The following is a 13,684-nucleotide window of genomic DNA, read 5'->3' on the forward strand; positions in this document are numbered from 1 at the left end:
TCTCACTGAGTGCATTGTCTCTGTAATTTTAGTTTTTCAATGTATAACACTGCCATTTAGTAGATACAACATGCTAAACACACCTCTAGATGCCCTCTTCCTAACAGCCACTAAAGGAGATTATATTGTGAGAACTGAGTCAGACTCATAGAGAGTATGTAATTAAAGAAGCATGGTATGCACTGTGTATGTGCTTTTTGTCCTCAATGCTTCCCTATGAAAAGCATTAGATTAGGTGAGAAGACAAAGAAGCAACACTTGTGGGATTACGTTGCAGTAGGAGGACAGGGCAGTTGCCCCAAGTGAATTGTGCCACTGGAGAAAAAAGGCAAGTAAAAAACATTTTAAAAAGTAAAATGTAGGCGGTCACCTAGTCTAAATAAAAGGAGAACACTAGCTTTAGGAATATATTTTTGTGTTCCTACTGATATAATGTTCCTTTACCACTCCACTAATACTTTTCCAATGTTTTCTGTTTTCAATAATGTAAACAAAAGGCACCGTATTAATGCATGCAATACAGATGCTGTCGAGACATGGGTATTATATGCCATATTTTACTCTACATGAATAAAAATCAAATAATAATCATATTGAATCTCTATTCAGTAACCATTCCAGTCATCTTGGTAGCTCCAACTTGGATCATATGCAATATATTTATTAACAACTGAATAATATAAAACGATCTGTGGAATGATCACAGTAGTAAAAATATTACTAGTATGCAATCTCTAGGTCCACAAACTGCAAAAGAAAAAAAAGAAAAAATGTTCAGCCATCCAGCTAACCTGGCAATTCTGTGATCTCTAAACGGCCTTATTCAAGCCATGAAGAAAGGTCTGTAGGTAACATTATACTAACATCATAGGTTTTCCTTTTTATTGAAGTAACCCCTAAAATCTATATGTCATACCTGGTTTCCCGCGCTGTCCCGGTCCCGCCGCCCGTCCTCTCCTGTCGGACCGTGTGGATCGCTGGTGGGCGCTGCACGTGCACACCTCCAGGGGCGCGTGCGCATCTGGGAAAGCGTCCGCGCACAAGGTAACCGGCAGGGGTAGCGTGTATTCTAATCTTAAAGAGATAGTAGCCAATTGCTACTATCTATTTATACCTCCCTCAATTCTGTCCCTGCCTATCAGTATTCACCTTGCCCTATATTAACCTCCTTCTGACATCACTTCCTTGCCCTGTCGTGGTTTATTTTAGCCCGAGAGTGCGTTCTGAGTAGTTGTCTTTTCTTTGGTTCCTGACTTTGGCTTGTTTATCGGTTATTCTCATTTCTGGCTCCCTGACCTTGGCTCTGTCTATTCGCTTTCCCGTATCTCTGTATTCCTGACCTTGGCGTGTTTGACTATTCTTATCTCTCATTCCTACGTTAAGTCCGGCCACTTTAAGGACCGGTAATACGTCTATCCGGGGTTCGCCTTTATTGTTCTCTGGTTTGCGTGTTGGGGAGTATTAACCTTGACATTACGACAGGGCCATGGACCCTGCAAACCTGGGACAACAAATGGCAGCATATGAAAATAGAATAGAGGGGTTAGACCATAGAATGGATCAGTTTGCCCAAGCCTTACAAACTATCCTCACTAGAACTGTGTGTCTTCAACCAGAGGCAGAGGACAGTAGTTCTCAAGGTGCTGTTGCTCTACCCCCTGCGACTCATTCCACTCCATCTGTTCATCTAACTCCTCCTCCTCATTATTCCGGGGATCCATCGTTATGCAGGGGATTTTTGAAGTAGCCCCTGATTAATTCCCTACTGATAGGTCCAAGATTGCGTTCATTATGAACTTATAGAAGGCAGAGCCCTGGCTTGGATAAATCCCTTGTGGGAGAATGATGATGTGATTGTCTTTAATCTTGAACTGTTCCTCAGGACTTTCCGTAATGTGTTCAATACCCCAGGCAGAAAGAGACTAGCAGCCAGAACATTGTTAAAAATCAAACAAGGATCTAGATCAGTGGCCGACTATGCTATTGAATTTCGTACCTTGGCCTCTGAGCTGACTTGGAATAACAGGGGGAAGTGGCAGCCAGGGATTTACCAGAACTCCTAGAAGACCTTATACAATACATGTCGGACATTGATATCAGGGTTAGACAGAAGCATCTTCATCTAGATAGACAAAGGAGGGCTTTAGGAAGAACCACTCCTCGTTCAAGGATAACCGGATTACCCGCTTTGCCAGCCCCTGAATCTGATTCTGAACCCATGCAACTAGGTAACACAAGACTCTCTGAGGCTGAGAAATCTTACAGAAAAAGGGAAGGGTTGTGCCTATACTGCGGTCATAAGGGGCATTTGCGTAACAATTGCCCATCACGTCCGGAAAACTCTACCGCCTAAGCTCGTTCAGGGGACCGGCCTTGGGTGTAATGTCTCTGTCCCCTAAAACAAATTTTTACAGGTGTGTTTTGCCTGTAACCCTATTCTGGGAAAGTGTTAGGCATCTCACTATGGCCCTCATTGACTCTGGATCTGCAGACAACTTTATTGACCGGACCTTTGCAACAGCTCTTTCTCTTCCTTTGGAGGAGAAAGAAACACCCTTGCCTTTGAGGCCATATATGGTAGACCATTAACAGTCCCCTATGTTACGCATCAAACTAAGAATGTTATTTTATCAATAGGTGATACCCATAAAGAGAAGTTGTCTTTCCAGGTCATTTCTTCCCCATTTTGCCCTTTGGTTTTTGTTTTTCCGTGGTTACAAAAACATAACCCTGTTATTGACTGGAGGGAAAGTCAAATCCTGTCTTGGAGTACTTCCTGTAACCGTTCTTGTTTAAGTCAGGTTAAACCCCTTTGTTCCCTTAATGTTCCTTTAGCTCCTCCACTTTCCACTAACGTACCACCTCAATACCAAGAACTGGCGAAGGTCTTTGACAAAATACAGGCAGACCGTCTCCCTCCACATAGGCCATACGACTGTGCTATCAAACTCCTCCCTGGTACCATGCCCCCCAAGGGGAGGGTTTACCCTCTTTCTCAAAATGAAAATAAGGTTATAGAGGAATATGTACAAGAATCACTAAGTAAGGGATTTATCAGACGTTCCTCTTCCCCTGCAGGGGCTGGTTTCTTTTTTGTTGCCAAAAACGAGAGGGATTTGTGTCCCTGCATAGATTATAGGGGTCTAAATAAAATAACTCAAAAAAAATGCGTATCCTATACCACTGATAACAGCTCTTTGACAGGCTTCGTGGTTCTAAAATCTTTACCAAATTAGACCTTAGAGGAGCTTACAATCTAGTTCGCATTAAAGAGGGAGACGAATGGATGATGGCATTTAATACTCGAAGCGGCCATTATGAGTACACGGTAATGCCCCGGCAGTCTTCCAAGATGTTATCAATGATGTCTTACGAAATTATTTGCACACTTGCGCTATTGTGTATCTTGATGACATTCTTATTCATTCTCCTAATATTCAGATACATCACCAACAAGTTAGAAATATTTTACAGACCCTTCTTGCTAATGGCTTGTATTGCAAACTTGAGAAATGTCTGTTCGATCAGACTTCTATTCAGTTTTTAGGGTATATTATTTCTACTGATGGATTTCAAATGGACCCTAAAAAACTATTGTCTATTCTTGAATGGCCCTTACCCATTGGTTTGAAGTCCATACAGAGGTTCATTGGATTCGCTAACTATTATAGAAAATTTATAAAGGTCTTTTCCCAGATTATAGCTCTGATCACAGCTATGACCAAGAAGGGAGCTAATCATGTCAATTGGTCTGAAGAAGCCAAGGCTTCTTTCACTCTCTCGAAGAAATCTTTTGCCTCAGCTCCCGTCCTGGTACATCCAGACCCCTCTAGACCCTTCATCCATGAGGTTGATGCCTCCGAGACTGGTGTGGGGGCTATCCTTTCCCAGAGGGAATCTCCTACTGCTCTGTTGCATCCTTGTGGATTATTTTCCCGTAGGCTGACACCTGCAGAAAAAAAATATGATATCGGTAATAGAGAATTATTAGCCATAGTATCAGCTCTCAAGGAATGGCCTCACTTACTTAAGGGATCGACGGTTCCTATCCTGATTCTCACCGATCATAAGAATTTATCCTATTTAAGTGACGCTAGAAGGCTTTCGCCCAGACAAGCCCGCTCTTTTTCTTTCCCACTTCAATTATGTAATCTCCTATAGACCGGGTAATCGTAACACCAAAGCAGATTATCTTTCCAGACAGTTTGCCACTTTTGATAAAGAGGAGGTCATAACAGAACCCATCATACCTCCTGAGAGAATCATTGCTTTGACTAGAACCAGGATCTCTTCCCCTCTTCTGCACAAAATCCAAAGGGTCCAAGATAGGGCACCTAGTGATAAGCCTGTTGATAAATTCTACGTACCTCCAGAGCTGAGAGGGGACGTATTCAGCCATTACCATGACAGTAAAATGGCAGGACATATGGGGGTATCTAAGACCATTCATTTGATTACTCGACAGTATTGGTGGCCATCTCTTAGAAAGGAAGTTGAAGCTTACGTATCGTCGTGTAACGTTTGTTCCCAATCTAAATCTTCCCATCAAATGCCATGTGGTCTTCTGCATCCCCTTCCTTTGCCATCAGTTCCTTGGTCCCAGCTATCTATTTTATAGTCAAGCTGCCACAATCTAAGGGTTTTACTGTTATTTTGGTTATAGTCGATCGCTTCTCTAAAATGGCGCATTTCGTACCTTTGAGGAAACTGCCTTCTTCTGCTGAATTAGCCAGAATATTCCCAAAGGAAATAATACGCTTACACGGAATGCCAGACGTCATTGTGTCTGATAGGGGTTCACAATTTGTTTCGAAGTTTTGGAGGGGCTTTTGTAAAGACATGGGCATTGAGCTTGCCTTCTCCTCGGCCTATCATCCTCAAACGAATGGTGTTGCTGAAAGGACTAATCAAAGCCTTGAACAATATCTCCGTTGTTTTACGTCTCAACTCCAGGACAACTGGGCTGACCTTCTTCCTTGGGCTGAATTTGCCAGGAATAATGCTACGCACTCTGCTTCTGGTCACAGTCCCTTCTTTGTCACATATGGTCGTCATCCTAATCTACTTCCGGCTTTGTTTTCTCACAAAGGTATGCCGGTTCTAGATGAACACTTATCCACTGTACATGACACTTGGAGAAAGGTTCATGCCATCTTGGAGGAAAATTTGTGTACTCAGAAAGCCTTTGCTGATAGGCACCGTAGGGTGGCACCCTCTTATGTTGCTGGTGATAGAGTTTGGTTATCTACGCGTAACTTGCGCTTACCCGTTCCCTCTATGAAGTTGCCTCCTAAGTTCATTGGTACTTACAAGGTCTTGCGACGGATCAATCCTGTTTTCTATGCCTTGGACTTGCCCAAAAACCTCCGTGTACCCAACGTCTTTCATACGTCCCTCCTGAAACCGCTTGTTTGCAATAGTCATTCCCGTTTTCAGCCTCGTCCTCCTCCTGTTTTGATTCATGGTCAAGAGGAGTATGAGATCCAACATATTGTCGACTCCCGCATCTCCCATGGTTTGCTTCAGTACCTGGTTCATTGGAAGGGCTATGGGCCTGAGGAGCGCTCATGGGTTCCTGCTTCTGAGGTCCATGTGCCCCGACTCCTTAGCGCGTTCCATGCCAGGTTTCCTTCTCACCCTTCTGGTGTTCCTCCAGTAGGCGTTCCTTCAGGGGGGGTTCTGTCATACCTGGTGTCCCGCGCCGTCCCAGTCCTGCCGTCCGTCCTCTCCTGTCAGACGGTGTGGATCACTGGCGCGCGTGCATCTGGGAAAGCGTCCACGGACGTGCGCGCGCACACAAGGTAACCGGCAGGGGTAGCGTGTATTCTAATCTTAAAGAGATAGTAGCCAATTGCTACTATCTATTTATACCTTTTCTCAATTCTGTCCCTGCCTATCAGTATTCACCTTGCCCTATATTAACCTCCTTCTGACATCACTTCCTTGCCCTGTCGTGGTTTATTATAGCCCGAGAGTGCGTTCTGAGTAGTTGTCTTTTCTTTGGTTGTCTTTCATTCTCGCTTCTGGCTCCCTGACCTTGGCTCTGTCTATTCGCTTTCCCGTTTTTCTGTATTCCTGACCTTGGCGTGTTTGACTATTCTTATCTCTCATTCCTACGTTAAGTCCGGCCACTTTAAGGTCCGGTAATACGTCTACCTGTGTTCGCCTTTATTGTTCTCTGGTTTGCGTGTTGGGGAGTATTAACTTTGACACTATAAGAGCCAGACCTGTTCAATGCAAACACTTTACCTTTACATTGTGTGCCTCCTTGGGGATCTATGGGATAGGGATTTATGCTATGGCTAGGCCAACAACATAACTTTACTTTTTCCATTAAACACGTTATTAGTGGAAAATAAAATCCCTCTATCATTATATATGCTCAACCACCATCACTTTAAGTACAAGGTTCATAATATTGCAAATTCAGTGACTTTATCTGCCATTCACTATTTTTCTTTGCTTATCTCTTAATGTTAATAGAATTTTAAATCAGCAATCTTTTGTCAGTATATCCAAAAAGATGGTATTGGTGCCTCTGAAGATAGAATTATTTTTACTTGCTGGCCTAGCTGTCTGATGGCCACAGTAACAACATAATTAATACCTCACAGGCGACAAGCTTTCCAAAAGCGGTTTGACAAACCAAAAGAAAGTAGAATTGGCAAGAATGTGTGCCTGTGTGTATTTGATATGCAAGATGGTATGTCTGTGTTTATAAGAAAGGGAGATGAGTGTGCGTGTGTATCTATCAGGAAAAAGATACAAAAGAATATGCCTACTATATAGCACACTAGAAAAACACCCCCCCAAAAAAGTGTACCTCACACACACTATACAGAATATGTGCACAAGACGTGTATATAACCCCAAGGGTAGTATACACTAGTAGAGGGTGGTAGAGAACAATACAACCTGGATATGGCTGATAATGAACGTGTAATCTACAAAATGACAAAATACTAAATATGGTGAAGTATGTAAGAATAGGATAAGTAGCACACGTGGTAGAGAACTTACAAAAGAGAAGTTATGTTCACGCCTGTCACGGGTACTGTCCAAACCAGAGACCAGATGTATGGATTGGGACTGGATAGCAGTGGACACAGATGGTAATCCCACAAGACGTATAAAAGGAGAATTCCAAACTCATTCGTTTACACCATGGGTCGTCAACCTGGTCCCTACCGCCCACTAGTGGGCGTTTTAGGATTTCAGGTGGGCGGTAGGGATTTCCAGGTTTTGGCGGACGGGCGGGCGGGTGCGAGCCGGCGGTACCCCTGCGACTGGGTACCGCCGTGACAAATTGCGGCTCCAGCCCGCGCGGCAAACCGCCGGGGCCGCATATGGAGGGGTCCATCGGGTGGCCCATGCTGTCAGGGCCACCCGATGGATGTGGATTGTAAGGGGGCCCGGTCAGCGCTGGGCGCTTTAACAGCGCGACCGGGCCCCCTGTGATGACATCGCAGAGCTGGGAGGAAGTGACTGCACATCACTCCTCCCAGCTAACCCTGAGAGCCGCGCGGGAGGAAGACCAGGGAGTCAGAGTGGGAACTCTGACTCCCATCCACCTGAGCCACCACTGGACCCCAGGGAAAGTCACCCTCCTGAATCTAAAAGGTAGGAAACAGGAGGGTGACTTAAATATAATGTGTGTGTGTGTGTGTGTCTTTGTATGTATGTCTTGTGTGTCTGTATATATGTGTGTCTTGTGTGTGTGTATGTATGTGTGACTGTCTGTTGGTATGTGTGTCTTGTGTGTGTCTGTATGTATGTGTCTTGTGTGTATGTGTGTCTGTCTGTGTTCCTGTATGTGTCGTGTGTGTCTTGTGTATGTGTATGTGTGTGTGTGTATGTATGTATGTGTGTATGTATGTGTGTGTATGTATGTGTGTGTATGTATGTGTGTGTGTATGTGTCGTGTGTGTTTGTGTCTGTATGTGTCGTGTGTGTTTGTGTCTGTATGTGTGTTGTGTGTGTGTGTATGTGTGTGTGTGTGTGTATGTATGTGTCGTGTGTGTATGTACGTGTGTGTGTGTCGTGTGTGTCTGTATGTGTTGTGTGTGTCTGTATGTGTCGTGTGTGTCTGTATGTGTCGTGTGTATGTATGTGTCGTGTGTGTGTATGTATGTATGTATGTGTGTGTGTATGTATGTGTGTCGTGTGTGTGTGTCGTGTGTGTCTGTATGTGTCGTGTGTGTCTGTATGTGTCGTGTATGTATGTGCCGTGTGTGTGTGTATGTATGTGTCGTGTGTGTGTATCTATGTGTCTGTATTTGTGTATCTATGTGTCTGTATTTGTGTCTGTATGTGTATCTGTATGTGTGTTGTGTGTGTGTGTGTGTATGTATGTCGTGTGTGTATGTGTCGTGTGTGTGTATGTATGTGTCGTGTGTGTGTATGTATGTGTCGTGTGTGTGTGTATGTGTGTGTTTATTTGTCGTGTGTGTGTGTGTATGTGTCGTGTGTGTATGTATGTGTCGTGTGTGTGTATGTATGTGTGTCTGTATGTGTGTCTGTATGTGTGTCGTGTGTGTGTCTTGTACGTGTGTCTGTATGTGTGTCTTGTACGTGTGTCTTGTACGTGTGTCTGTCTGTTATAGTGGGCTATATAGTAAGTGGGCTACCTAGCTCAGCCTTCCTACTGGGCATTGCTACAAGGAAGGTTAAAAAATAGAAAAAAGGGGGAAAAAAAAGGTGGGGAGGGGAATTGAGGAGGGAGAGGAGATGAGCTGACGCACAAGAAAAATCATAGAGAGATAATATGAGAAATCATATTATGCGCAAACAGAGAAGTCGTCTGAATATCACTGAAAGAGACCTTCGTTTGTTCCTTACGAAAATCGAACCAGAAATCAAATATTTAGTCTCGCAGCATCAACCTCAAGGATCTCATTAATCACTAGTAAAGGTAATTTCAATTTACTTTATTGTTTTCTCATTAAACTTTATAAAGTTAAAAACCTTATAAACCTGCATTAAGTAGAAATAAAAAGATAAATGTACGTACATTTATTTTTTGTAAAACACCCTCCTTTCTAAAAAATATTCTGCATTTGCGCGAAAACTGGTGGGCGGTAAGGAAATTTTTTCAACCAAAAAGTTGCATTAGTGGGCGGTAGGTAAAAAAAGGTTGACTACCACTGGTTTACACGATAATATGATTTCTTCTTAGACTCATAGATGAAAGAAAAAGAAGAATAGTGCAGATGGTAAAGATAACAAAATGTATTCAAACAGATTGCACTTACAATAGATCAGTAGTAAAACAGCATATGCCTACAATAAAATGATGACCAGGACTCCAGCTGGAAATGGAAAGAAATCCCAGGGTAGAGATGCAGAAAAATAATAAAATGAAATAAAATCAAAAGTGGACTATAATAACATGGAACTGGAATAGTAAATAATATAAAAAGTCCAAGGTGTAGTATCCAACGCGTTTCATCACTGCAGTGACTTCCTCAGGGATGTAATCATGTTGTACACTTCTTGGTTTATATACCATGTCAGTTTTCAAATTCGCGGGGAAAATTTATCCGATCACATGTTACTTCCGGTTTCCGGTTGTCCGACTTCCTGCGTTCCACTTCCGGTTTTCGGATATAATGCATCCAAACGAGAGGAGCCCTCCTCTGCTAACACTGGTGATTGTGCAGCAGAAAAAGGCTTCCCCTCTACAGCAGCATATAAAATAAGTTCCCACTATACATAACTGAGAGAAAGAATCCTTCAAAAATAAAAATTAAAAAAAGGGGGAAGAAAAATATGGATCTAAAAATTATAATAATCATAAACCCTCAAGGTCTATATATAGAAACAAGATTGTATATATATATATATATATATATATATATATATATATATATATATCCACTAAATAGACCCAGTGGATTTACTGAAATATACTATAATGTGGTGCATGCCATATCAAATATATGGCATGCTTGACAACATAGATACTTTTTTGAATGGATACAAATGGTTGTCTCATTGCTTTCTTTCCAGATATGATTTATAATCTATAATCTTCAAATTCTAACCCACGATATATAGGGGGAACAACACAAATAAAGTTATTATACTGATACATAACAAAATTTGTGTAAATATAAATATGTTACAGAATATATATATATATATATATATATATATATATATACAATCTTGTTTCTATATATAAACCTTGAGGGTTTATGATTATTATAATTTTTAGATCTATATTTTTCTTCCCCCTTTTTACATTTTTATTTTTGAAGGATTCTATCTGTTATGTATAGTTGGAACTTTTTTAATATGCTGCTGTAGAGGGGAAGCCTTTTTCTGCTGCACAATCACCAGTGTTATCAGAGGAGGGCTCCTCTCGTTTGGATGCATTATATCCGAAAATCTGAAGTGATGTCATGCATTCCAAGGTGGAACGCAGGAAGTCGGACAACCGGAAACCGGAAGTAACACGTTATCGGAGAAATTTTCCCCGCGAATTTGAAAACTGACATGGTATATAAACCAAGAAGTGTACAACATGATTACATCCCTGAGGAAGTCACTGCAGTGACGAAACGCGTTGGATACTACACCTTGGACTTTTTATATTATTTACTATTCCAGTTCCATGTTATTATAGTCCACTTTTGATTTTATTTCATTTTATTATTTTTCTGCATCTCTACCCTGGGATTTCTTTCCATTTCCAGCTGGAGTCCTGGTCATCATTTTATTGTGGACATATGCTGTTTTACTACTGATCTATTGTAAGTGCAATCTGTTTGAATACATGTTGTTATCTTTACCATCTGCACTATTCTTCTTTTTCTTTCATCTATGAGTCTAAGAAGAAATCATATTATCGTGTAAACGAATGAGTTTGGAATTCTCCTTTTATACGTCTTGTGGGATTACCATCTGTGTCCACTGCTATCCAGTCCCAATCCATACATCTGGTCTCTTGTTTGGACAGTACCCCTGAAAGGGTGACAGACGTGAACATAACTTCTCTTTTGTAAGTTCTCTACCACGTGCGCTACTTATCCTATTCTTACATACTTCATCATATTTTGTATTTTGTCATTTTGTAGATTACACGTTCATTATCAGCCATATCCAGGTTGTATAGTTCTGTACCACCATCTACTAGCGTATACTACCCTTGGGGTTATATACACATCTTGTGCACGTATCAGGAAGAAGGTTTGATTGTAGATAAAGTGGGGGTCTCAAAACATGGGATACAAAAAGGCAAATAAACTATCAAATAATGCCAATGCATGATGCATTAGCACAGACTGATCAAATATAGAATTTTATGGAGAGAATATTGACAAGGAGAGTAGTAGGGCATAGTGGATGAATATGGCAAGATTGTACATTACAGTGAAAAAAGTAGGGACATGTGGCTGCATGAGAGAAATAACATTTTTGGCGATTTACATTTTACTGTTAAATTCTTGGCTAAATTTCTCTGGTCTTCTTTTACAGATCACCCCTACTCCTACTCCTTTCCACAGCATTGAACCTAACTTATGTGAAATTCCATTTAAATCAACATCTTACCTGGCTTCTTTTACTGTGTCAGCCAACTGGACACTGCTTTTTCGATTGCCCTTATATTCTCCTAGCTTCCACTATGACTATTGTAGAAAGATTATTGGATTTTTGGAGAATGCTACTTACCTCTGTTGCACAAGATGTGTGGCCCAGCTATTTCTGCACTGGATTTACAGATTACCCCTTATGATCCATGTAGCATATAGGTATAAATGTACGAAAGATACAATTTATCCAGGAGCTTTTACAATAAAAAGAAGAGAATGCCTTATAGTTACACAATAAATTTTAATTTCTAAAAATGAGGAAATTCTTAAAATGCAAATGTGTGTACTCAGGCAGACAAAGTTATACTCAGTATAAAATCACAGCATTATGTTTCATAGCAGCAAATAGTCCAAGTATAAATATATAAGTCCCAAATTGGATGAATAATATATACCAGTCTTTTAGAGTGTGTATCATAAACCACCTTTGATCTGCTGGATGAAATAGCAAGATCAACTGGGGTATTTATTAATTTATATACTTTCAATACAAGAAAGATCGAGTGCAAAAGTAGAAAATTAGTGATAATTCAAAAAAATAGATCCAAAATGTCAGTAAATAAACCAAAACATAAAAATGTAAATGGAAATAAAATAAGGGCTAATTAGTATTGCTGACTAACAGCCAAAATGCTTAGTCTCTCACCGAAAAAAATCTGGGCTGACAGCCTGAGAGTGATAATTGTGGCTGTAGCAATCAAAGATAAAAAATATATTGTGTTAAAGTCGTGACAGGATCCGTGTATAATCCGTGTAATGCCAATAAAAGATAAAAACTTGTAGGTGAAAAATAGAGTGTTATTTTATTTAATTAAAAAAGGTAAATCATCTAAATATAGGTGAATAAAATATTATAGAACTGCTCCAAAAAAGAAGAAAGCAAAATTGGCTAAATAACCTGACCGATGATACTGGATGGCTGTGGATGATATTCGTCTTCTACCAAGTGGGTGTTGCAGCAACCGGTGAGGACGGCGTCCGCAGTCTTGGTTAGTCCACCTCCGACCTCACATCGATAGGTGAGCCATCTCGGTGATGTCAGGCAGAAACAGTAGATAGCCAACAGATGCTTTCTCCAAACAGGCCTTAGTTCTCAAAACTTTCCAATGTGGATTGTAGCCTTACGCATTTCAAAGGGTATTGCCCAATTTCATCAGAGGCATAAATGTACGAAGAACTGCAGAATATTTTGGGGTGATATAAATTAATGCTTTTTGATAGCATTCAGACCCTTTATTTTGTTTCACATTTTTTATGTTGTAGGCCTTATTCTACATTTGTATTATTTTTTCACATTAAATTGCACGCAATACAACATAACAGCAACGCAAAAACAGATTTACACCAACAAGAAAAAAACTGAAATATCACCAAGGAGGGTTGGCAACTTGTGGCCTCGGAGGCAATAACAATTTAGTGGCCCATAGTGCAATCTTACAAACTCACTTATTAACATCAGAGCTAGACACAAGTACACAAACAAAACTGATGTGTTGATAGACATGCAAGATAGTTGAATAGAATAGAAGGAATTCAAGTGCTGGGCATTTAGATGGGAAAAGTGGTTAGAGAGCAGCCCGGGGAGCAATTGCCCTGCCCACTTCACACTTGGATATCACTGGTCCATAAGGGCGATCTACCTAACCAGGCAGCCATTTAATGAAAATAAGCATTTTCCAGCAAGGGAATGCTATTAAGGCATTAAATACATAAACCGTGTAAGTTAATGAGCAGTAAATACATTAACCTGCTATACCTTGCCAAAAAGCAGTAAATGCATAGACCTTGTATATCATGCCAAAGAGCAGTAAATGCATAATTTTGATATGCAGATGGAATCCACTGCCTTTACCCCAGGACCCAGATGGCACCTGTATGCACACAGACATCCTTTCTGTCTGCCTCTCATGCTCTCCGCACATTTGGGGAAGTCAGAGGTAAAGTCAGGGACATGTGGCCTCTGACTTCCTAAGGCAAACATATGAGAGAATATGAGAGGCAGGCAGACAGGATGTCAGCATCCATGGGGAGGGCAAGGGGAGGCACATGCCTCCCCCCCTGGATTTTTCATCTTGTGCTGGTATTTTTCT

The sequence above is a fragment of the Pelobates fuscus genome, chromosome 4 (assembly GCF_036172605.1).
Source record: "Pelobates fuscus isolate aPelFus1 chromosome 4, aPelFus1.pri, whole genome shotgun sequence".
NCBI lineage: Eukaryota > Metazoa > Chordata > Amphibia > Anura > Pelobatidae > Pelobates > Pelobates fuscus.